Source organism: Ambystoma mexicanum, chromosome 11 (genome assembly GCF_040938575.1).
Source record: "Ambystoma mexicanum isolate Mex_15411 chromosome 11, UKY_AmexF1_1, whole genome shotgun sequence".
NCBI lineage: Eukaryota > Metazoa > Chordata > Amphibia > Caudata > Ambystomatidae > Ambystoma > Ambystoma mexicanum.
Window position 1 is genome coordinate 810,240,378 of NC_090934.1, and position 26,388 is coordinate 810,266,765.

Below are 26,388 nucleotides of genomic sequence, written 5' to 3' on the forward strand. Positions count from 1 at the left end.
TCTTATGTGATTGAGAAAAGGTAACATAGTACGCAGCTCATTTACTTGCAAGGGTTCAGAGCACAGTCTTCCTACACAAGTCAGAAAACAGATAGCAAAGGAGAAAGAGTGTGCAAAATTCAGCACAGAAGAGAACACACACTTACAACATTTGAACATCCCTGTTTTTTCCCCTCTCCAGCATTACAAAGCTACACTCACTGTTGTGGGCTTCATCCCTCAACCCACATGAGTACCTCCTCTGCCAGCAAGAGGTCTGAAAGATATACTTTCACTCTCACCTGCACAGGGACCAACAGGCAGGGGAAGGGTGTGGCACAAACTTAACATCATTGCATCTGATCGAATTGCCTAACAAATGCACAAATCACAACTTTGTTGCATTAAAAACGTTTAAATCAATTTCAAAATACTAAGTAGCTAGTGCAGGACTCCCTCCCACTGAGGTTTTGGGAAGAGCCGGTGCTCAACCCTACCTATACAATAAGTGCCAGGGGTGAACATCAGCCAACACCAGCTCAAATTAAGCACTGATGATCAGTGAGATAATGGTGAGCTTTCTGTGTGGAAAAGTGAGAAAGGGTAATATCCCTCTAGTAGATCATAGGTGAAAGTAGCATTTCTATACTGCTGCACTAACTTGAGGTTCCAGGTTTAGCCCATTTTCCTTCAGGATACCAAGATTTTGAATTCCATTGGAGGCTTCTGGTTTGGTTGCCGTTGCTGTAGACTGTGGTAGAAGGATTGTTGGGCGTGATCCTGATTTCAGTTTTATCCGGGTTGAGTTTAAGGTTTTTGTTCCTCACCCATGCATTGATTTGTGTGAGGCAATTGATGAGGGTTTGGTCTTTGTCTTTGCTGGTGGTAATTGTGTAGATGAGTGAGTGTCACCTGCATAGTTGTAGCGTGCAAGCCTGTGTTGTTTGATGAGTTTCATGAGAGGAGCCATATAGATTTTGAAGAATAGTGATGAGAGGGATAAGCCCTGTGGAACACCCCAAGTGAGTATGCATGAGGTTGAGCTCAAACGAGGTAGCCAGGCAGTTGCTGTTGTTTCAGCAACACATTACATTTTTCAATATTGCCTGCTTGCGACCGCAACCTATTCCCTTGTATATTTACCAAAGGATTAAAGAACAATCTGTCAAAGGGTGTTACTTGCGGGCCCAGGCAATTCATAAACAACATCAAGTGATCACTGGCTGAAGTGTCCCTGCTCCTAGGTTTGGGGTTGTATCTGACTATTCAGGGATTTATGAAAATAAAATCAGTATAACTGCAGTGCTGACCATTTGACAATGCACTCTGCATGTCACCTTCTTTAACCGCCAGAGGCATAAGCTTAAACTCCACCAATGCACCCGTCAATGCCATGGCCCTAGACCTAGCACCACCCATCTTTCCCTCCCAAGCATTAAACTGTTGATTCTGCCTACAGTCAGAATTAAAGTCTCCTGTCGATATAATGAATCCCTTAGGAAACAGTGTATGCCTGGATCTACAAGTCTGGACCGCCACTTCTATTAACTGTGCCATCATGTCACCTCTTGGTGGTTCAAATACAGTTGCCACCTTGGTGGACTCTTGACCGTGCCATAATTTGTTAATACAGGCAGCCAGGAGGTTTCCATGAGGCCTGCAAGGGCAGTATTCACAGATCTTATATGCCACTTTGGCTCCTATACACAGACCACCCGTTGGTCAGCCTCTTACTGGGGGCAAGGATGGACAGAATAGTAACATATGGTCATCTAGACCAAAAGATGAGCTTAACTACGTCTCCTGTAGACAGAAGCACTGACCATTCATTAAAACTGCTTCAAAAGGAATTATGGCCAATGGAGTTCCAAGACAGTAGGCAAATATAACCTGCCTTCTCCGACAGAGCTGGTCAACGCATTCATCCATCCACCTGAGACCATTGCCCCAGCTGTCTCAAAAGAGCTTGTTTCCCTTCACCCGTCCTTGACAAATTGAAAAATGTACAGACTGAGAAATAGAACTAGAAGGAATATTTTACCTGTAGGAGTGGAATACCAACATTTCAAATCCTAGTTGGTATAATGCCTCTGCATTGTTAAAGATACGTTCTACTACCACAGGAAAAATAAAAGTTACTAATGACCAATTAACATAGCTCTCAAAGGTGGGCAATTCCAGTTTTTGTATGTCCATAGATGAAATAGTTCTGAGGTCCAATGTAAGATGCAATACCGCCAATAGCCTTCAGTGATTCAAGAAAGGGCTACAGGCAGTGGGATTTATCTCCACAAATGTAATATGCAAAAGGTCCATGAACCATGCTGCATCGGATTTGTGGCCTGTGGTGTCTAAAGATTTGGGCCTCAGAAACTCCACCCTATTTAGCCAAGTCTCTTGTTTGAAAGACACTTGTGCTCCAATCGGCCGGATAACCTGGAGCCAAGTTTACACTATTTCTGTATCCATTGTGCCCCACGTTGTACTCTGTATTTCCCCATGAGCAACCTTCTGACAGGTACACAAAGCCATTTGGGTCAGGGGAAATTTAACATTCACTCTTGAATTTGTTACAAGCAGACAGACAGGGGGGAGGGCCATAGACTTCTTGGTTGGGAACCGAGCCGCCAGAGGCAATTGGAGCGGAGATTAGACCCGGAGAGATAGGAACCTGACACAACTTCAGTTGTGGAGGGATGCCATTCGAACTCTATCTTTGAATTTTAATTCTGGCTCCAAGGTGCAGTGGTCAAGCCATCCATCCAAAGGGCCCTGTAAGTAAACCCGCTGCACCTCTCCGTTTACCATCTTCACTAGTTGTTAGGAAAGATTTCATATTGTAGGTAATTTTCCTTCCATGTGGCAACCCCCAAACGTTTTGCCTTTGTTTTACACCCTGATCTATACTTTGCCAGACAAGCGCAGCCTTCCTCCGCACTTCTCTGGACTTTCGCTCCATTCTTACGGGGAAACTGACATGCCCTTAAGACAGTCAGTACCGGGAAACGTTTTCCGTAGTTCTTTTCTCATGTTGCAGATTTCGTGCAACATGGCACAAGAGGGCACTGTAAGCTAAATTACTGCACTCTTGGGTCTCTAGTCATTATACAGGCCCTAGAATGGATTTATAACAAACTGTGCAAGTATGTCACAGACGCACGGACGGGACTGGTGGCAGCGATAATTTCTTTGTGTTTTGAACTCCCTTTTGCCCTGTTAACCGCGCTTCTCGCGTTTGGCCAAAATGGGTGGCCTGCCCTCCAAAATGGCCAGACCACGAGGTTCTTTGTCCTGTCTGCTGACCGTCTTGCCCCTTCACCTTCCCCAAGTAGAGCCGACCCGGGGCCATCCTTATTTGGGCATGTACTTTCCCATGAAACACAGATGCTTTTGCAGGATTTTACAGGCCTGGTGTGAGCCTCCATGATGTGGGCTGGGATGTCTGGTCCCAATACACATCCTGGGTGCCAGGGAGTCTAGTGTATCTTGAATGCCTGGGACCACCGTGGTGCGTGATAGGTCCACGTATGGTGTGAGTGTTTTGTGAGCAGATCTCCCACTGGGTCCTATCCGTTTTGGCGCGAAGGGAACTCTGGATAAGAAGAGCCTGGAAACACCACTACCATGTCGATCTCCTGAGTTCTCACGAACGAGGGATAAAGGAGCCAAGTATCCTGCAACTAAGAAGCTGAGTCGGGGAATCGCTGGTGACCCGCTGAAGGTTTGGCACCCTGCACTGCTGTCATCCTGTGAGACCCCTCTGCCTCTGATCGTACGAGAAGGCCTGTACTGGCGCTTTGACCCTTTAGAATAGTGGGAACAACTATTCTCGGCATCTTCATCACCTCCTGTATATAAGCCTTCGGAAGCGTCCCTGGGCCATCCAGTGGACTGACCAGCCTACACAGAAACCTTGCTCTGTCACCGCCGTCTGGCTGCTGCTGAAATCCGAGACCTCGACACTCTCACACGAATCGTACACTTGGCGTTCCCAGGTCTGAAGTGAGACGTGTACATTGGACCTGGAATACAAGCGGTTGCCGAGTTGCCCTGCTGTGGTAACTAACTGTGCATGTTCGCTGCGTTTGGGACACCCTCGACCCTGATTTCTGCTGCCGCGGAATCTACACAGCACCGAGACGTCTCTCTGATCGCATCTGAACCTGCCAGCGAAAAAACTAACTCGGAGAAGCCTGGGTCTGCCTGTATCGGGGACCGGTGAGTAGTCAATACCCTGAACTGGCCTCCCTCCTGCAGGAGACTGTGGCTTTCCCCTGCTGTTGAACAGCAGCACACCTTTCTCCGTACTCGCGCCCTGCTTCTGCCCACTAGTGGAGGCCGCGCTTGAGTAGTGGAGGTCTGTTCGCCATTGTTTGTTCACCTCTCTGAACTGCCGGATTTCCCTGAAGAGACACTGCTTGGCCCGTTGGCACCCGTGTGTGCAGGTACTTTTGAGCACAAGACTCCACTCTTCGTAGGGCTCGGACTTCTTTCTAGTTCGGTGGTCTCTGATGTCGAACTGGGACTAACGATTACTTGCACTGCCTGTTTTCCTCTCCATCTAGGTGGTCTGCATATTTTGTGCTTCTAACTCGTTAGAGCCCTCGGTCTTGTATATATATTGTATTGATTGTGATGTGTTGGTTTACTTGAGTTTTACCGTGATTCTTTACTATGGTCGATGTTACAAAGGCCTCGAAATAAATGTGTCTATATTTTTATTATAACACCTGCCTGGAGTAATTTGTAAGCGTCCTTGCTTTGTGTGCTCATTGCGGGCTTTCCGTCACCCTCACCCCTCTTGAGAACTAGTCTTGACCGCCACCATCGCTACCCTGATTGGTCTGGCTTGTCCAGAGGTTGCCCTGTTCCAAGAAACTAGGCTGGCCTTCTGAACCTCTGCCCCTCCAGGACAGAGTTCAGAAATCCATCTTAACAAATTGGTGTACAGCGGTGGGATACGAATGAAGGTATCCAGTGTTGCGCCCGAGCAAAGGCATTTCAAGTTATTCCTGCCAGGACACGTAGTGAATTGTCATAGTATTCCTTTTAAAAGGCCATAGTCCTATCTAACAGTATGGAAACAAGTACCTTGTTAACTTTAAATGCTTCTAAATCCGAAACATTGAAAAAGATGTGTGCTGAGAGAGGTGTCTCCTCTCAACGCACCAAATTGGATATGATCCAAAGAATCATGGCGTGGCAAGAAGCGTAGCTTAGCGCTATAACTTCTGAGGACAGTGCGGAAGGAGGTGGGGCTGCTTTCACTGGCAGAACCAACAATTCTGCCGCTGCACTGCTCTCCAGCGACCGTGCAGACAGGGAGGATGAGATGTCCAATGTTTCCTCTGCCAGTGCCGATGGGGAGGCAGTACTTGAATTCAAGAAGCAAGAACTGCTGTTTAGGCAGAAAGAGCTTGAGTTCAATATGGCCAAACTAAAAATTGAACAGGCAGAAAAATAGAAAGACAGGGATCACCAGTTGGAACTGACCAAGCTTCAGGTCACAAATGGATCCAAGGGTCCTGGACCTGGGTCTGGGGCCTCCTCTCATCCAAGGTTTCCAAAAGATCTGCTCAGTGTGTATGAGGAAAAGAATGACAATATGGACTGGCTGAATACATTTGAGTATGCATGTGAAGTTCAACAAGTTGACAATGCTGATACAATTGCCTGGTTACTTAGAAGACTGCCCCATTCTGGCTGCAGTGCCATTATGGAGTCGAAGGCTGAGCGAGCAGATTTTGCAATGTTGGAGCAAACTCTCATTTTAAAGTTTGGAAAGACTCCTGCCCAATATTTAAAACGATTCTGAGAGTATAAGAAAAAAGAAGGTGGTACTTCGGGATCTTATGTAACCAAATCCTTAAAAAACTTGACTGGCTGGGTCGAAGGTTATAAGGTTTCTACCTTTGAAGGTATGATAAGTCTTATCATGCTGGAACATATTTTTGCATCTTCTTCCCTTGAGCTTAAGCAGCATTTGGCAGATTCTAAGGGGATAGATCCAAAGAAACTTGCCATTGCAGCAGATTTATGGGTGTCACATTGAGTGTCCCATAAGGACAAAACTCATCCTGGTAAGCAGGAGGAAGGGAAAAAGTCCAAAGATAAGGAGGGTGGAGAATCTGATAAATCTTCTTCTCAAAAGGGCCACAAAAAGAAAAATAAGGGTAAGACACAAGAGAACTCACAGGGTGGTGGAGGTCAGCCTCCGAAACAGAACTCTGGTTATAGTAAGCCTCCCTATGTAAACAGACCCAATGGATCTTGTTTTGCTTGTGGAGCAACTGACCATGTGAAGGGGGATCCCCGGAGTAAGGTTAAGCCTTTGGGGGGCCACTCCGCTAATCTGACCTTCTCTTCCTACGAGGAAGAAGAGATTACAGGAGCATCTTTCTCCTCAGACTCCTTCCCCAGTGGGATAGAAGCTGAGGTAGTTTTAGTTTCCCTGGGTTCCTGGGAGCCTAAAGTCGCAGAGGCTTACGCTAGGATTCCAGATAACACCAAGCACTACTTTAAAGACAGTGTGCTGATCAATGGAGTTGATACTCCAGCTCTTAGGGATAGTGGGTGCAGTCGAACTGTAGTGGATTCTACCTTGGTACACTCAGAGGAAGTTGCCAGAGCTACTCTGATGCCCACTAAGTTGGCTGACGGCCCACCTCGCATGTTCCCAGTAATACCTGTAAATCTTACTCTCAATGGTACAGCAGTCAGGATTCCATTGAGCATTCAGAGGAACATCCCAGGAAAGGTCTTGTTGGGCAACGATCTCAGAGCTTTAGGGCTCGTGGGAGACACTTCTGACAGACCCTGCACAAGGTCTCAAACACGGGCAGCATTGGCCAAGACCAATGCGCTGCCCCAGCCAAAAGGGAAACCCAAGGCTAAAGGAGTAAGAAGACCAAAACGAGGGAAAGAAAATATTCCCCGGAACTCACCTACCACTGCGGTGGAGGAAGTTGGTCAATCGCCCGGACCTGACGAGGAGGCGGCGATTCCAGAAGTATTTGACCTCAATGACCATCCTGAACTAAACAACTTGTTAGTAGAAGGTGGTCCTGACAGGGAAGAGTTCAGGAAAGGCCAACCTGAGTGCCCATCTCTGGAAGGCCTAAGGAGACAGGTCTGCTCCCAGCTTGAGGGTGAACCTCCTGGGAAGCATTGGATTTATTGGGATGGTGGACTCCTGTATAGTGAGCCCACAGAGTCTACAGAAGGAGACCGCAGGAGGTTGGTGGTTCCCCTTGCTGTAAGACCCTTCCTCCTGCAGCTGGCGCACGAAGTGCCCCTTGCTGGTCACCTTGGTATTAAGAGAACCAAGCAAAGGTTATCCATGCACTTTTACTGGCCCAAGATGGGGGTGCAAGTAGAAAGTCACTGCAGGAGTTGTGCGTCCTGCCAGTTATCTGGTAAGAGTGGCTCAACAATCCAAGCTCCATTGGTACCACTCCCAGTTGTGGGAATACCATTCGAAAAGGTAGGGATTGACATTGTTGGTCCCCTTGACCCACAAACATCCTCAGGCAATAGGTTTATCCTGGTACTGGTCGACTATGCTACCAGATATCCTGAGGCCATCCCATTGAAAACTGTAACTGTCAAGTCAGTTGCAAAAGCATTACTTGGCATCTTTACTAGGGTTGGCTTCCCTAAAGAAGTTCTGTCTGACAGAGGCAGCAACTTTATGTCGAAGTATATGCAGGCTATGTGGAAAGAATGTGGGGTCACCTACAAGTTCTCTTCCGCATACCACCCCCAGACCAATGGTCTGGTGGAACGGTTCAACAGAACGTTAAAGAGTATGATTGGGGCTCTGGAAGAACCTCAAAGAAGAAAATGGGATCTTCTTTCACCATGCTTACTGTTTGCCTACCGAGAGGTACCACAGGAGGGTGGTGGCTTCAGCCCCTTCGAACTTCTGTTTGGTCACCCTGTGCGGGGACCCTTAGCCATAGTCAAGGAGGGATGGGAGATGCCCACTCTCCCTATTACTACCAACGTAGTAGACTATGTGTTAGGGCTCAGAAAATGGATGGTACTTCTGATGGGTCTGGCTAGTGACAAGTTGAAGGCAGGACAAGCGCTGGTGAAACATTGGTATGACCAGAAAGCTTCCCTCATCAACTTTACACCTGGTCAGCAAGTCCTGATCATGAATCCCATAAAGCCTAGAGCTTTACAGGACAAATGGTCAGGCCCTTACACAGTGGTGGAGCCCCTGAGTGAGGTCAACTATTTAGTGGACCTTGGAAGGCCTGGACAGGCTTCAAAAATGTTCCACGTAAATAGGCTGAAGTCTTTCGTCCCAAGAGTCGAAATCGCAGCAATGCTACTGGATTCAGATGTTGAGGAAGAGGAGTCTGAACCTCTCCCTGACCTGTTCCAAAGCGGTCCTTCAGATAGCTCCTTTGAGGGTGTCCGAGTGGCCCTCACCTGACTTCTGATCAGCAGGCTGAGGTGAAAAGTTTGCTTAGGCAATTTTCCCCCCTGTTTTCGCAGTCCCCTGGTGTGACAGCTTGGTGCAAACATAACATAGACACAGGAGACAGCGTTCCTACTAAAAGTAGAGGATACAGGATGTCAGACAAAGTACGGTCTTACATTAAGACAGAGGTCAACAAAATGTTAGACCTTGGGGTGATTAAACCCTCTAGTAGTCCTTGGTCCAGCCCTGTGGTTTTGGTTCCAAAAGCAGGCACTTCTGAACTGAGGTTCTGCGTGGATTACAGGGCTCTGAATGCTGTCACCAAGACAGATGCACACCCCTTGCCTCGAACAGATGAGCTGGTGGATACCTTAGGTGCCTCCAAGTACCTCAGCACGTTTGACCTCACTGCGGGCTATTGGCAAATAACCTTAGCAGAACATGCCAAGGAGAAGACAGCGTTTTCCACTCCAGACGGTCTTTACCAATTCAGGGTAATGCCGTTCGGGTTTAAGAATGCACCTGCCACTTTCCAGAGGCTTGTGAATCATGTGTTGAATGGGTTGGATGAATTCTGTCTTGCATATCTGGATGATATAGCAGTTTTCAGCGCCACCTGGGAAGACCATGTGAAACACCTCAGGATTGTGCTACAGGCTCTTCAGAAAGCACACTTGACCATAAAGGCTAGTAAATGCCAGATTGGACAAGGCTCAGTGGTTTACCTTGGACATGAAGTAGGTGGAGCGAGGATACAGCCTCTACCCAGTAAAGTACAAACAGTACAAGACTGGACTACCGCCACTACACAGACCAAGTGAGAGCCTTCTTAGGACTCACCAGGTATTACCTCAACTTCATGGCAGACTATGGCACCATAGCTGCCCCTCTGACTGCCCTCACTACTCCGAAGAAACCCAAGAAGGTAACTTGGACCGACGAGTGTGAGAAGGCCTTCAACGGCTTAAAAGACTCCTTGTGCCAGGCTCCTGTCCTCAGGGCCCCTAATTATCAAAGACCTTTTATTGTGCAGACAGATGCCTCTGACACTGGGATAGGAGCTGCACTATCGCAAGTAGATGAGAAGCGTAAGGAACACCCTATTGGTTTCATTAGTCGCCAGCTTAAGGACAGGGAGCTCAGATGGTCCACAGTAGAGAAAGAATGCTTCTCTGTTGTATGGGCCCTACGGAAGCTGAGGCCCTACCTCTTTTGGGACCCACTTCTCTGTGCAAACTGACCATAAGCCCTTAAAGTGGCTGATGAACATGAAGGGAGAGAATACAAATTTGCTTAGGTGGTCCATAGGTCTACAAGGCTTTGACTTCACTATTGAGCATAGGCCAGGTGTCCACCATAGCAATGCTGATGGGTTGTCCAGAATATTTAATCAACCTGAACAAGAGACTCATCCAGGGGTGGATTAGTTCCCCCTGTCCTTAGTCTGGGAGGGGCGAGTGTTAGGAAAGATTTCATATTTTAGGTAATTTTCCTTCCATGTGGCAACCCCCAAACTTTTTGCTGTTGTTTTACACCTTGATCTAGAATTTGTCAGAGAAGCGCAGCCTTCCTCCGCACTCCTCTGGACTTTCGCCCCATTCTTACGGGGAAACTGACATGCCCTTAAGACAGTCAGTACCGGGAAACGTTTTCCGTAGTTCTTTTCTCATGTTGCAGCTTTCATGCAACATGGCACAAGAGGGCACTGTAAGCTAACTTACTGCACTCTTGGGTCTCTAGTTATTCTACATGCCCTAGAAACTCTCGATTGATTTATAACGAACTGTGCAAGTATGTCACGGACGGGACTGGTTGCAGCAATCGTTTCTTTGTGTTTTGAACTCCCTTTTGCCCTGTTAACCGTGCTTCTCGCGTTTGGCCAAAATGGGTGGCCTGGCTTCCAAAATGGCCAGACCACGAGGTTCGTTGTCCTGTCTGCTGACCGTCTGGCCCCTTCACCTTCCCCAGGTCGAGCCGACCAGGGGCCATCCTTATTTGGGCATGTACTTTCCTGCGAAACACAGATGCTTTTGCAGGCTTCTACAGGCCTGGTGTGAGCCTCCAGGATGTGGACTGGGATGTCTGGTCCCAATACACATCCTGGGTGCCAGAAGTTTAGTGTGTCTTGAATGCCTGGGACCACCGTGGTCCGTGATAGGTCCACGTATGGTGTGAGTGTTTTGTGTGCAGATCTCCCATTGGGTCCTCTCTGTTTTGGCACAAAGGAAACTCTGGATAAGAGGAGGCTGGAAACACCACCACCATGTCGATCTCCTGAGTTCTCACGAGCAAAGGATAAAGGAGCCAAGTATCCTGCAACTAAGAAGCTGAGTCGAGGAATCGCTGGTGACCCGCAGAAGGTTTGGCACCCTGCACTGCTGTCATCCTGTGAGACCCCTCTGCCTCTGATCGTACGAGAAGGCCTGTACTGGCCCTTCAACCCTTTAGAATAGTGGGAACAACTATTCTCGGCATCTTCATCACCTCATGTATGTAAGCCTTCGGAAGCATCCCTGGGCCATCCAGTGGACTGACCAGCGTACACAGAAACCTTGCTCTGTAACTGCCGTCTGGCTGCTGCTGAAATCCGAGCCCTCGACACTCTCACACGATTCTTACACTTGGCGTTCCCAGGTCTCAAGTGAGACGTGTACATTGGGCCTGGAATACAAGTGGTTGCCGAGTTGCCCTGCTGTGGTAACTAACTGTGCGTGTTCGCTGAGTTTGGGACACCCTCGACCCTTACTTCTGCTGCCGCGGAATCTACATGGCACCGAGACGTCTCTCTGATCACATCTGAACCTGCCAGCAAAGATACTAACTCGGAGAAGCCTGGGTCTGCATGTATCAGGGACCGGTGAGTAGTCAATACCCTGAACCGGTCTCCCTTGTGCAGGAGCCTGTGGCTTTCCCCTGCTGTTGAAAAGCAGCACCCCTTTCTCTGTACTCGCACCCTGCTTCTGCCCACTAGTGGAGGCCGCGCTTGAGTAGCGGAGGTCTGTTCGCCATTGTCTGTTCACCTCTCTGAACTGCTGGATTTCCCCGAAGAGACACGCCTTGGCCCGTTGGCACCCACGTGTGCAGGTACTTTTGAGCACAAGGCTCCACTCTTCGTGGGGCTCGGACTTCCTTCTAGTTAGGTGGTCTCTGATGTCGAAATGGGCCTAATGATTACTTGCACTGCCTGTTTTCCTCCCCATCTAGGTGGTCTGCATATTTCGTGCTTCTAACTCGTTAGAACCCTCGGTCTTGTATATATATTGTATTGATTGTGATGTGTTGGTTTACTTGAGTTTAACCGTGATTCTTTACTATGGTCGATGTTACAAAGGCCTTGTATATTTTTAATATAACACCTGCCTGGAGTAATTTGTTAGCGTCCTTGCTTTGTGCGTTCATTGCGGGCTTTCAGTCACCCTCACCCCTCTTGAGACCTAGTCTTGACCGCCGCCATCGCTACCCTGATTGGTCTGGCTTGTCCAGAGGTTACCCTGTTCCAAGAAACTAGGCTGGCCTTCTGAACCACTGCCCCTCCAGGACAGAGTTTTGAAATACATCTTAACACCAGTCTTCCCTCCTCCTCCATCTGGACCTGCTTACTCATCGTGCCTTTAGGTTGGGGCTTCTGTTGATTTGTGGGCCTTTTCTTAGAGTATTTGAATATACACTTGGGGGAGGACTGAGAGATCCATTGAGGAGTGACAATTCTACACAAATTTCCTCCAGGGCACCACTCTCGGATTCCGCCACAACATAAACTGAGTCTTGATGGGGCTCTCCTCAAAGAGGAGAAGACATTACCCATGTGCAGCCCAATGCTGTGGCTCTGTTTGTCAAATTGTTTGTCAAATTAGCCTGTTTATTGGGAGGGTCTAGTCATTTCTCAACCATGAGCGGGGAACATATACGTCCAGTGGCCATCACCTGGTCTGCCTATTGGTTGGCAAGGGGGCCATACTCAGTCATTGTCCAGAGAATTACCTCGATCGCTTAGGCCAGGCACTCCTTTAGGCGCATCTGCTCTGCCAAAATATTTGAACCTAGCAAAAATAGAGCAACAATTTTTGCTTTCAACATCACCACTGGAACTTCAGCAGGGGTGCTTGAGTTGTGTGAGACATTGAGCAAGGTGTCATTCACGGCCACTGAGTCCTACTCATCATTGCTGTCTCTGGCTGAAGATTCAGTGGAGGTTAATAAAAAAATTCCAAATCAGGAGTGCCGGAAATGTTTGAAGACAGGATGTTATCATATACAATGTCTGGAGGAGCTCTCAAGTTCCATTGAATGCCCTGGCACAGTTTTAAAATGGAACCATTTTTTGATTGAGCTATTGCAGTCTATGGCACAATCCACCCTATTATCAATTGGTGTGTCCAAAGCCAAGACTCCTTGTTCCGCTATGTTAACAGCTGGTGCATATTCAAAAAAAGTCTTTATTTTAGGGTTGGGAATGGTCCGCTTTAGACAGTCCCTGCCATAACGGCTTTTTGCTGCTCGGTGCAGAGAACTTGCTACTTTGAGGACTGCGAGGACGTTTTCCCAGAGATCTGTTGTAACTATGCAGTGTAGCCCACTGGGCATCTTTTGAATTCTTAATCCATTGGATAAAGTTGCTTGTTTTTTTGTTGAAAAAGTTTCTAGCAGGTTGTTAATGGTGATTGCTTCCTGCAATGAGAGTGTGTCGAGGTACCACTGCAGGGAGGGGACGGTGGGATAAAGGACGCCGCCAGATTGCAAGGTCTGTCCTTCACATGCCACCTGATCGGTATTACCCAAATTGTTCATTTACAATTGTTCGAATGAACAATTGACCGAATTTAAAGGGTCACAATTGACCTTTTCACAATTGACCGTATATATATATATATAATATATATATATATATATATATATATATATATATATATATATATATATATATATATATATCTGTTTGGTAATATATATTTATTTATATCTATAGGGGTTTTGGGGGGGTTTGGTGTTAGGTGGGGGGTTGTGGGGGATTTCCCCCCACATATATGTTACAATTGACCTTCACAATTCGGTCAATTTTGAAAAGGTCAATTGTAATTCGAACAGTTGTAAAACGAACAATTCGTATACAACCACCTGATCACCACCCTCCCTCTGTTACAATATCAGCAAGTCAATAAAGTTCCCACTCATTGCTTCAACGGGAACAGTGACTTTGTCAGTCAAGTACTTACGATCATGCAAAGGGCCTAGATCCCAGCCCCAAAACACCAAAAACCAAACACTCTGTCTTCCACACTCTGTACACCACGCTTTGAGCTTTTTACGGTCTTTACACACACCCAGACTTAAAGGAGCAGAACAATAGCAGGTTGCAAATAACGGGAAAGTGAAACAAAGCAAAGCTCCTCTCCAGTAACTGCCAACACTCTGACTTCCACACTCTGCACCTTTTCTTTTGATGAGGGTTACATATTTGTCAGGGTCAAAAGCTGTGGAAAGCTCTAATAGTATCAGTGTGGGGGTGGTGTTTAAGATCATTTTTAGGTCATACCAGATGGAGAGTTCTGCCGACAATGTCCCCCTTAAAGCTATTTGTCCCTGCTCAAGTAAATGGTTGGATTTCACATGTTTAGGATTCATCCATATACATAAGTTTCTAGGAGATTGACCGGGTAAGAGATGTTTTGATATTGGTTGGTAGTTGGCAGGGTTGTATGTACTTACTCTGGGATCTTTGAGAGGGGGTTTAAAGTGGACAGATTTGAAGCATCTGGCTGGCACCTGTTTCCAGCAAGTGGTTTACGAGCTTGCAGAAGTATTGTGCAGGTGTTCCATTGCTTGTTGATGTCTGCTGGGCAGGGGTCTGCCGGGAGCCAACTTTGTTTCTTCCCTTCACCACTTTAGTAAAATCTTCTGTGGAGATCACTGAAAAACAAGTCAGCATTGTGGTTGCTTCTGATGAGGAATGCTGGCACATACCACATGCATTGCCTGACCTCTGTCAGTCACTGTGAGCTGGATGAGGGTTTAGAAGTGGAAGCCATGAAAAAGCATGTGTTCCATTAACAGGCTACCTCCTTCTAAATGAATGGGCAAGAGGACAGCAGAAGTAAGCACGTGGAGAAGTGGCAGGAAAAAGGCATTAGTGGCTCAGCAGAGTGGTAGAATCACATACATTGCCATTTTGTGAGCACCATCCTAGGACTCAGTGAGTGGTTGGTAGAGCCAAATAGATTCAGCCAGAACAACCCTGAATCCAATATTTCTGTTACCTGGAGTGAAGAAGATGTCAAGAAGGTAACATGGAGTAGAGTTTGTTGTGTGGCACTGCTGGTTGGTAACGCTAAATAAAAAGAAGCTAAACCTCCAGTTTGTGTGAACAGTACTAGGGCTCGACGAAAGACTTATCTGGTTGGTAAAGCCAAAGATATTGAGGATGAACACAAAACGTAAGATTTACTTTTTAAAGCACTCAACTACTACAGTCATAGCCAAAGGTTTCAGCGCATTTCCCTAAGCCACTGCACCTGCGAGACTGTAACTGGTTTGTATCCAAATCTTCGTCAGCTGAGGAATCTGGTATTTGGCCGTTTAACCAATGCACTTGTAATAGTGGTGTTGGCTGATGATACAACTGTGCCCATCTCCCTTAATTGATGGTTGATAGGGTGCCCTGTCCTATTTTCCTATTTTCCAATTTGGCAAGAATACTGATGATGCTGTCGTATACGCCCTGAAAGGCACCATTCTTGCATACATGGCAAGTGGCAATGCGAGCTTGCTGCTTCTCCTCCATAACAAAAACTCGACAGTCTTTTGAGAGTCTGAGATGGGCCCCTACCTCTCCTTCTTTGGACCTGCTTTGTGTACTTTCCATTGGATGCTATGCGGCTGCTGTTTCACTGAGGAGCCAGTATTGTTAATGTGTGTGAATGCAACGTTTACCACCACTAAAATGCTTTTCACATCATCTATCTGGAAAATACTGTATGCTGTTGCAAGTGGAGTGTCTGAAGCTTGCCTTTTGTGTGCAGTGCTTGTATTTAACAGTTGCATGAGTTTGTCAATGCTCACACTCATGCTTTCGGTCTCTTATTCAATCTTGCTAGCTGTAAAAAAAAAAGAGACGTCTGAGTCTTGATCTTCAATAAATGGATGGAGCATAATATGTGCCATGCTGTTCATTGTCATCTGTTTCCTAGGAAATCAGAAGTATGTTTTTTTCTGGAATCACTGCTTCTTCCTCATCCATGGATTGCACTCACTGTTGCTATCTTCCCACTCTCGTGCATAAGTTGTTTGTGGCTCTACTTCTACTCCTCAACTTGAATTCTTCAACACAATGCTTGTGCAAAGGCGCTGCATAGATAATTACATTTCTTTCCAATGCGCCAGAGTCTTTTGAGGCAGGACTATTCTTTGAAAAGGAAGATATGTGTGGCTACAGATTGACTGTCATAGCCATAACTGAGTCTCATGTACTTCCTGGGCTCCCCCAAAGCAAACAGCTGCTGCTATAGCAGGTGACAAATGCAATCACCCTACGTCTTTGCTCGTCTAAGGATGGCAGTTACCTGGAACGGTACATAATTCAGAATACAGTAACATTTTTAAAATGTAACCAAACGGCTGCACTCAAGGAAATATCACAGCAACTGGAATTATTGACCAGGTGGTGGCACTCCATACCTTTACGTGTTTTCCAGTACTCTATATCATATTGAGATTGAGATTACTTGCACACTCAATTGATCATGGGATTTATTTCGGTAGGTAATATGTTGAGACTGAAGATGGGCGTTTTCATGGCGTTTTTTTCAAATATGGCTTTTCAGTGACAGATTTGAAATGATATTGAGTTACACACTTACAGCCGGCTGCTACCATGTAGGTGCAGATTCCTCAATGGAACCAGAGGAAAAACAGGCTATTCCAAGTGAGATCTGAAAGGGATGTTGTTAGGGCAACTGCCTGCATTACTCTTCTGACAGCTACTGTTCAGAATATGTGGGGTATTTCCTTACAGCTACTGTTCAGAACATTTGGGGTATTATTATATATTGGAAGGGATGTTTAACTTGGTGCCATTTGATATGGTCGTGGGTTCTCCTGCTGAATCTAGATACTAGAGGTTGACTGTCCTATAGGGTGCTCTGGAGATTTCCCAGTAGGCCTCTGAACCCTGGACCTCTACCTGTGTGTGGTATTTCTACATTTTCCAATAGGAAGAGGGTTGGACTTGCTGAAAATGTGTAATATGGGGCCACTATGAACATTATTTCCAGGGCCTCTTTTGGCTTCCAGTCAACCCCAGTTAGGGACAGTTCAATTAATGCTATGGTAGGATTGGTCCAGACAGATCTTTCTAAGAAGTGCACATTCACATAATCCTCATGATATTAGACCACACAATCAAGAGACTAGGCTTTGTAACACCCTGGGGGTGTAAACAATTGTTGTCTCAGGTAGGGTCTTCTGGCAGCAGGCATGCCAAACATAAATCACAATTTAAATACTTGAATAGGGTGTATAGATCCCTCTTAGGATGAACAACTTTCCTGGGGTTGGTGCAGATACCAGCACAAGATGTATACTACCTGAGACAATTATAAACACAAGGTGGCGAGGGTGCTCAAAATCAGCTTTGCTCTGTTAAAAATGTAGGCAAGCACAGGTCAAGTAGGATGAGCAAACAGCTTCCAGGATGTTTGTCCTGATGACTAGTATCACGTCGACAAAACAGACTTGAAGATGTGTGAATGGCATCCTTTTTTGAGAACACATAGAAATACTAGTAATGCTCAATACTCTCTGGGCTTTACCAACTGTCCTTATGTTTTATAGTCTAGTTCTGTCCACTATGACCACTTGGTAAAAAAGTACACCCTCACTTCTGACGAACCCTGAGGAGATGTCTGATAAATGTAAATCATGTAAAATTGATGATTGCTTTCTACAATGGCTCTTCCTGGTTGTGGAAACACTTTCCCCCGCCTGGGCCAGGGAAGTGCACAGTTGATTGAAAACTCTGAAAAAAGACTGTGTGGTGCAATAACAATTGAGAGATGTATTAGTTGTGTTTTACTGTAACATGAGCCCATTTGTTGGTGGCATGGAGTGACAAGTAGCACCCATGTAACATCCACCATCTAGTCTCAATTGAACTCTACTCCAGTGGTGTGGGAGAAGCATCCGTCAACATGTCTGGAGTTGCACATCATTCTCAACCATGATGTAGAGTGCAACAGCAAGGGACAGTTGATCAATAGAAGATCTTTTTTTTTAATTGTGATTAGTTTAAAATAATCTTTTTACACATTTTTCAATTAAGTCTCCAGGTCAATGTCCATCTTTTCCTAATTGTTATTTATTTCCAGTAACACTAAAACATGTTTTTCTCTTCCTAGTGTCCATTTATCCTTATGGAGTGATGATTCCCCTGTCGGATCTTGATTCTTGTTTTGGACTGTTTATCATCTCTTGTTCTAGTACAATTATTCATGCAGCTTTGAAGAGGGGGTTTGTTCTTAGGATAAAGAAATTCCAACAGTCATCTATGCCATACGTTTTAAATGTTGGCATATCGGTTTAAGGAAATGTGTTCCTTTCCTCAAGGACTGTAGTGCATTCTAGCAAGAGATGTTTTGTCGTTTCCAAAGTATCATGTTTCTTGCAAAATCTACATAACCCATTATCTGTGCAGCGTTTGCCACTGATAAACTTGAAACCATTTCTTGGGTATACACACAATCTTATTTGCATCATTCTTTCTCGCAAATGTGTTGCCGGAAATCTCAGCAAGTACTCTGGCATAGTGTCTCTTTTTTGATGTTCTAAGGCAGCGTCTTTTTGGGTTTTAAAGGACAACCTTGGCTCTATTAAGTTTATCCAGTCTTGTGTTTTAGCTTTTTTTTTACTCTCTCAGGATTAGCAATTCATTTGTCCGGTGTTGACTCTAACTTGCATATTTCCTGCGTCCACATATCTTTCCAACTGTGAGCAAAGCAGCACTTTTCCCTTGTTCATGCTTTGCTAACAATTTATTGCCTATCACAGGCTCTGGCAGTGTGAGTTTTCTTAAGGGTGCTATAGATTTCCATTTTATTGCTGAATAAAGGGATGGGAGGCCTAACTCAGCTCTTATAACAACAATTGGAGTGTAGTGCGGTAGTTTCAGTATTGGTTTCCAAAATAGAGTTGCCCATAATTTCAAAGATAGGTTAAGGTCTGCTTCGCCTTGATGGGTAAAAATTGGCATCACTTTTTGCACATAGTAGGATCTCACCAGCCTTAATGAGAATTTCCAAATTGCCTAATCGGGATTGAGTTTTGTAAGCTTAGCCTTTTTACTTTCATACGAAGCTCTTTCTCCCAGTTTATTTCTGCGAATGAGATATTACATCTGATTCCTAGATAAGAAATATCATTCACTTTTCCTTGTCTATTCTCCAGTTGAATCGTTTATCGCCCATCTCGAGATTGTTCTTCTCCATGTAGGTCTAAAACTATGTCATCTGCATAGATGATAATCGGAAATTCTATGTTGTTTATTTTAGTGGGAACATTTCTTATGTTTTTTAAAGCATTTGGGAGGTCAGTGATGTAAAGCTTAAATAGAGTGACTGCTAAGGGGCACCCTTATTTTACCCCTTTTTTAGTTGGTATATCAATTGAAAGTAAGCCCCCATTGTTTATCCTAATTTTCGTGGATGTGTTTGCATATAGGTCCATTATTGGCTGTAGTATATCATCGGGACAATTCCAAGTCGTCAGTTTAGCCCCTAATTTGGGCCTACTCACTCCAAGAAAAGCCAGTCTTGGATCAATTAAGGCCAAATGTAATTTCTCCTTTACTTTGATGGAGTTCACTTTCAGTATGGAGAGAATAAAAAAATTCTATTCTGTTCCTGTTTGTTTGGTAAAGCCCACCTGCCGAGGGTCAATAATATGATTTTTGGCTGCCCAATCACTCAGTTTGTTCTGTAGATCGCCTGCAAACAACTTTCCTATAATGTCCAACAGAGCTATTGTCCGATAATTGATTGCTTAATTTCTCTTCCCTATCTTGAACATTGGAGCTGTTATGCTCCTTGTCCACAATGCTGGAATCTGCTTATGTTTCTGAATATTCTTGAATATCATACCGGTCAATCTACGCCATTTAGAGGATTTTTCTTTAAGGTGGATGTTCGTGATCCCATCTGGGCCAGCAGCAGAGGAATCGTTTACTTTTAAGTATTTCCAGTCTTATTTCCTCTTCGTCTGTCATAACATTCCATAAGGAATTTTCTCCAGGATCAACTGTTTCCAATTAGTCTATGCTCCCAAATACCTTGGAATAGTGGTCTATCCAGTCTTTTTCTGATACACCACTTGAGACCCTGCTTTGTTGGTTTAAAGTTTGGTTATTAAAAATTGACCACTTGTTGTTCTTTTGGCAAGCGCTTGAAGCATCAATTCCCTTTGATCATGATCTTGCATCATCCTGAACCCAATCAGCCAATGAGCCAATTTTTGTAATGTTGTTTTGCTACTTTAATTAATTTAGATTGGCTAACGAGGCACATAGTTTGCTTGATTTGTTTTACCTGTTGTCTCATTTGTTTTCTCTTTGCAACTAATTATTTGCTGTATTGATATTTAGGTTCTAAAAGTGGGAGTTTACATCCAGTGTTTTTTGATTTGTACGCCTTCAAAAGTAGTGCATAAGACGTATCACTCTTGTCATTCAGTAGTAGATTATTGTACTTGTTTGTCAGTTCCAATACATCTTTCTTCTTTAGTCAATAGTTGATCAACCTGAGCTAGTGTCACTGGCCACAGTTGTCAGGTCTGTTTTGGCTTCTCTATCCACTCCACTGATGGAGGGGGTTGCTGTGTCTCCATCTATGAACAGCTGGTGTGGTCACATGTTCTAGTATGTTTAAACGGCAAAATGAAAATGCTGGAGACTCTCATCGTGAAGTGCAAAAATGAAAAATGCTTATGATGGTGGATCTACTTTAGCAGGGACAGACAGTACTATTCTCATTTGGGTGTCTCTCCTGTAGTGGGGAGAATGTACAAATCCTCATGATGGTGCCTCTCGTGTACAGATAAAATGAAACACATCATCATGTAGATGACTCTCATGTAGCAGAAATAGCCTGTTAAGTTCTTAAATGTTCTCTGCACAGTTGGAAGGCCACAGTCCCCCCCCCTCAGCCCCACACTGGCGTGGTTCTAATATTGCCAGACGCAAGAAAGCACACTGTTGTGTATGTGTCTTAGCCACTTTGTCACCCTCGTCTCCACCATCTCAAAGTTGTCAACTCGACTGTGGCATCTGCTTTCAAATCCTTGCATTGACAAAGTGGACTTCTGGTCTATAGTTCTCTTTGGGTTCACAACCTATCTCCACTGGTCGAGGAAGGGATTGCCCCCCAGTGTGCGTCCACAGCCATGCCATCAATGCTCTATAAACTGGTTTTGGTGTCCATTGTGAAGTACACTTACTGGGCCCAGACTCACAAGTGATTGGCTTTATTCATAAACCAACCGGAAAAGGGGGGAATTCAACAAAATAACATGGCAAGAGGATACTGACCTGCCACTTAGGACTATTACTGGGCATTGTGAAACCTGCGCTTGGCATCGAGAACAATGGTGGCACAGCAGCAATTTTTTGTAGAATGAAATTATCGACTTGCAGTGGTATTATGATTGATTTCTGGTAGGAGGCCTTCTGGTGAGGTTGTGTGAGCTCAACTCAGTCCTGTGCATGGTCCCACATTATATGGTCCGACAGCATTTATTTGTCTCCCAGGACGCTCTGATTTTTGAACATTACATAACTTGTTTGTCTGAGGATTTCAAAATGTACTTCTTTGTCACCTAGGACCTTATGATCCCGTCCTATACTGTCTCCATAATTTCCTATTTTGCTCCTGTCAATGTTGCATTGCCTTCTTAATTTGCTTTCCCTCACTCTCTCTACCATAGCTTCCACCCATCCCTGCTTAATTTCCTTCACTGTCTCAGCAGCTCTTCCCTTGTATCCGCAGCCACAGTCTTCACCCCTAATAGAGCCCTCTACTCTTTCTCCCACTGTTCCCACTCAAACCTTGTCTAACCTACCCATCTCCTTTCATCTAATCCAGAAACTGCCTCAGCTCCCCTTATCAACCCAACCCTTCATCTCTAGAATTGACAATCCTTCAGCCAAAAATGCTTAATTTCTCACTAATCGTTTTGAATCACATCACCCCAAACTCTTGGTTATGAATGTCAATAAAACCTGGATTCCTGCCCATGACACCACCACTCTGACTTTGTGTCATTCTCTCACTCCATTTGCCTCTCCAAAAAAGATAGTGTTGTTGGTCTCATGATTAGCAAGGACACACCATCCCTACCACTTCATCTCTCTGATCTCACTCCCTGCTCCTTTAAGCATATCTCTATGCAGCTTCTCTCTCACAACCCTTTTACACTCCTCCTCTTCAACTGTTTGCCTCTGATATTGACATCTTACGTATCATCAACATCAAAAGCTTTATTTGGGTGTAGCCGCCACAGAAGTTCAGCAACAAAACTCACAATAAACACAAACAAGGTATACAAATAGGACTATGAACGCAAATAGAAATACATTATTCCAGATGCCTATAATCAGATGAATAAACGTGAACAATATATTGGCCTAAAAGCACAGAACCCAAAAGGGCCTTTTAGAAAGAGCTGTCCAAATGTACTGCATTATTGACCATGTACACGATAAATGAGTAATATTAAAGAGAAACCACAAAGATCGGTAACAATGTCTTAAACCAAAAGCTGGAAGGACAGGAATTACACAATTCTTAGTTAGACACATGCAATCAAACTTAATGTTGTAATGGTCTTCTGGTATTTAACATATGGTGAACAAAGGGGGTAGGGGTGGAGACCCAGAGAAAATCTATTTATAGGTGTGCTCCTCTAGGTATCGACACCTAAAATAGAATAAGACTGCAACAGGTCAATCCTGCATCATTAAATCAATTATGTGCAGCAAATCAAATTTTGACTAGGATGATTAAGATGTAAAAAACGAATAGACAGGTTATGTTTGGAGAGATCATTCTTTAGATTTATGAGCCAAGGAACGCAAGAAGCAGAGTCGCTGTGGCAGACTTTGCTTATTATGGACTGAGATGCTTTTGGGTTATCTAAAAATGTTAAAAGAAGAATAACTATGAAAAATGGGTCTCTAATTTATGATAAACGCATCTCTCTTTGATCAGCCAGATATGGAAAAGTTGTTTGAAGTTCTAACAATCATTTCGTAAAAGAATTTCAGATTATTTGTAAAATAAAGCCCAGAAATTCTTAGCTGCAGAGAGAGGCTAAACAAACGTTGGCCTCATAAATGCCTTGCATCATGTTAGGTGGTTAAACATTAAAATGTATTGAAAAAAAGATCTAGTAAATGTGTCATGAAATTTAAATCAAACTGAATCTCAGTAATCCTGGTTTAGGGCAGCAACTAGGATTGATAACATTTTCGAAGAAGGTATAATGGATTTAAGCAAGACCAGAATAGATTTTGTTCAACTGATTTAAAAGCCGTAGCCAAGTAAATGAACGAGACATTAAAAGATACATTTTGAATTAAAATAGATTTGGCTACTAATGGATATACATTTATGTCTTGATGTTAGGTACCTACCCCTTCACAAAAAATTAGTTGAAATGCAGAGAAGATGATATTATTGTTATGTTATGTGTTATGAATTTATCAGAGCACACATACACCCGAAGGCATCTTGGCGCTGTGCAATAAGATAAGGGGTGCAAGAGTGAACAACACATTAAAAAAAGAAAGGTCTTAAGGGAGCGCCGGAGAGCAAAATGTTTCGTAGTTGCATGCAGTGCCAGGGGTAACTGATACCATGCTTTGGCGGCCACCACCGAAAAGGCCCTACCTCCTATCCATGACAGTCTGATATGGGGTACAGAGAGGAGAAGGGCAGACTCAGATTGGAGATGGTGGGCGGGAACATAATGAACATTTCTCCTGAAGATATTCAGCTCCACCCTTATAGAAGTCTTGATGAAGGTGACCCCTGCAGCTGGGGCGATCCACAGGAAGGGCCCGGTTCGCATCCAGGGTTGGCACCACCCAGGGGGAGCGATGCCTCGTCCAGCCACGTCGTGCACCCTGCCCCGCTTCAAACCCCAGCCAGACCGACCCAACCCTTAGAGCCAATCCTTATCCCGAAGTTATGGATCTTACTTGCTGACTTCCCTTACCTAAATTGTTCCCACATGCCAGAGGCTGTTCACCTTGGAGACCTGCTGAGGATATGGGTACGGCCCAGCACAAGATTTACACCATCTCCCTTGGATTTTCAAGGATCAGCGAGAGCTCACCAGACGCCACCGGAACCACAATGTTTTCCAAGGCTCGGACCCCTCTCTCAGGGCGATTCTATTCCAGGGTGCCCTACCCTTCACAAAGAAAAGAGAACTCTCCCTGGGGCTCCTGCCGGCTTTTCCGGGATCATTTGCGTTACTTCACTGGACGCCGCAAGGGCGCCCGTCTCTGCCACTCCGGGTTTGGGGCTATGAAACCGACTCGCTTTCGATCAGCTGAGGGTAACGGAGGCCATCGCCCGTCCCTTACGAATGGCGCTCGCCCATCTCTTGGGACCGACTGACCCATGTTCAACTGCTTTTCACATGGAACCCTTCTCCACTTCGGCCTTCAAAGTTCTTGTTTGAATATTTGCTACTACCACCAAGATCTGCACCTGTGGCCCTCGCCTCAGGCTTCCGTGTGCACCAGAGAGGCTCTCCTACTTGTCGTGGTTTAGACCCTGCGGCCATCAGTGCCGGCAACAGCCGGGTATGGGTCCGACGCTCCAGCACCATCCATTTTCAGGGCTAGTTGATTCGGCAGGTTAGTTGTTAAACACTCCTTAGCGTATTCCGACTTCCATGGCCAAGTTCCTGCTGTCTATACCAACATCTTTTCTGGGGTCTGATGAGCGTCGGCATCGGACGCCTTAACCCAGCGTTCGGTTCACCCTGCAGCGCCAGTTCTGCTTACCAATAGTGGCCCACTGGGCACTCGCATTTGATTCCCGGCTCCACGCCAGCGAGCTAGGCTTCTTACCCATTTAAAGTTTGAGAATAGGTTGAGACCGTTTCGGCCCCAACACCTCCAATCATTCGCTTTACCAGATAAAACTGGTGTTTCCGAGCACCAGTTATCCTGAGGGAAACTTCGGAGGGAACCAGCTACTAGATGGTGCAATTATTCTTATGCCCCTTTACCCTGGTCGGATGACGGATTTGCACATCAGGACTGCTATGGACCTCCACCAGAGTTTGCTCTGGCTTCGCCCTGCCCAGGCATAGTTCACCATCTTTCGGGTCCTATCACACACGCTCATGCTCCACCTTCGACAGAGCGGGCGAGACGGGCCGGTGGTGCGCCCGCCCCGAGGCTGTGACGGGTCCCACCTCAGCCGGCGCGCTGTTACGCTCACCTGGCTCCCACAGGGGCGTCGGTCGGACCCGGACAGCTGCGGTCTCCACCCACGTGATGCGTAGTGCAGCGATGACTGACTGGATCTGCCCTCCTAATCTTGTCCGCTTAACCCGTAGAAATATTCTCCTGCAAGTGGAGAGATGGATTTAGCCACTTGTGGATTCAAGTGATGGCACCCCCAAAGTCCTCCCCAACTAATCACCTCCAAAATGCCCTCACAGCAATCTCACCTTATATTCTTGAAAGATGAGCTCTCCATCCTGCGTGGATTTGCAGGGGCGCGTCGATTCCAGTTACTTCACTGGTTTGACGGTTCGGGAGAGTTCCGGAGAGTATTGATTCTGAGGTTCCTGGTGAGGATCAGTAAGTATTAAGTTCATAGAGTTCAATATGTCCGATGTTCACTCTTGTTCCCCCCTTCCTTTCTTGTCTTGCAGCTGGCTCGTGAAAAGATGCTCTTGTGGCATTTGGTGGCGCCCAGGTCAGAGTCTGTATTACCTGGCGCTGTCTGGTAAATGTTTCACGTGGAAAACGTGTTGTTTTGTCTCTCTTTACAGATGCGGCACGTGAAAATATGGAGAGTCACAAAAGGATGCCTCCGGTGGTAAATCAGATAAGTCTATGGTGGTAAGAATTATATTTGTTGGTTCCCTCGGCTCACCTTGTGGTTTTCTTTTGTCTCCTAGGTGACGAAGTTTGGCGAAGAAATGATGGAGGCAGCGCCGACCCAAAGGATGCTGTGAAGACTGGTGAGTATGGCGCGGCGCTGCAGCTGGAGGTGCAGCACGTGTAGAAATGATGTTCTTTACAGGTCGGGAGACGAGATGGATCCAGAATCAGGTGTGGAATAGAAATAAGTTTGTTTTCTAACTTTGTTCCTTTCTTTCCTCTTTGTTTTAGGAGCTCCGGATTCGAGGCGGGCGTGGCAGAAGACTGGATTCAGGCTGCAGGCACAGTGAGCGTTACGCTGCTGGATGCAGAATAACGCGAAGCGTGTGTTGCTGCTCGGGCGTGGTTTAAATAGCCTCAAAAGTAGTCCCAGGTAAGAAGTCCCTAGAACCACACCCAAGTAAAAAAAAGTCCCTGTAGAAAAATAGTCCCTTTCAGGCTTCATGTTGGATTGGAGTCATTTGCAGCATGGTCTGCTTGAGGTAAGTAACGACTATGAGCCTGGCGCCTTAGGCGCCAGGACTGATTTCTACTATGAGCCTGGCGCCTAAGGCACCAGGACTGAACCCAGATAGCGCCTAGCCGGGGCTGCTGAGGTTTTACTAAATGTCTAGATTCCTGCTCCCGGGGCTGATGGGCTTGGTCCGGATGCCTGGGGGTAGGCTTCATGACAGAACTCCCCCCCAAGGCCCCTCCTAAAGTTGTGCTTCCCTTGGGCCCTGGTTTGTCTGGGAAGTTCCGATGGAATCTTTTCACCAACCGAAGTGCATGGACATGCTCACTAGGTTCCCATGACCTTTCTTGTGGTCCG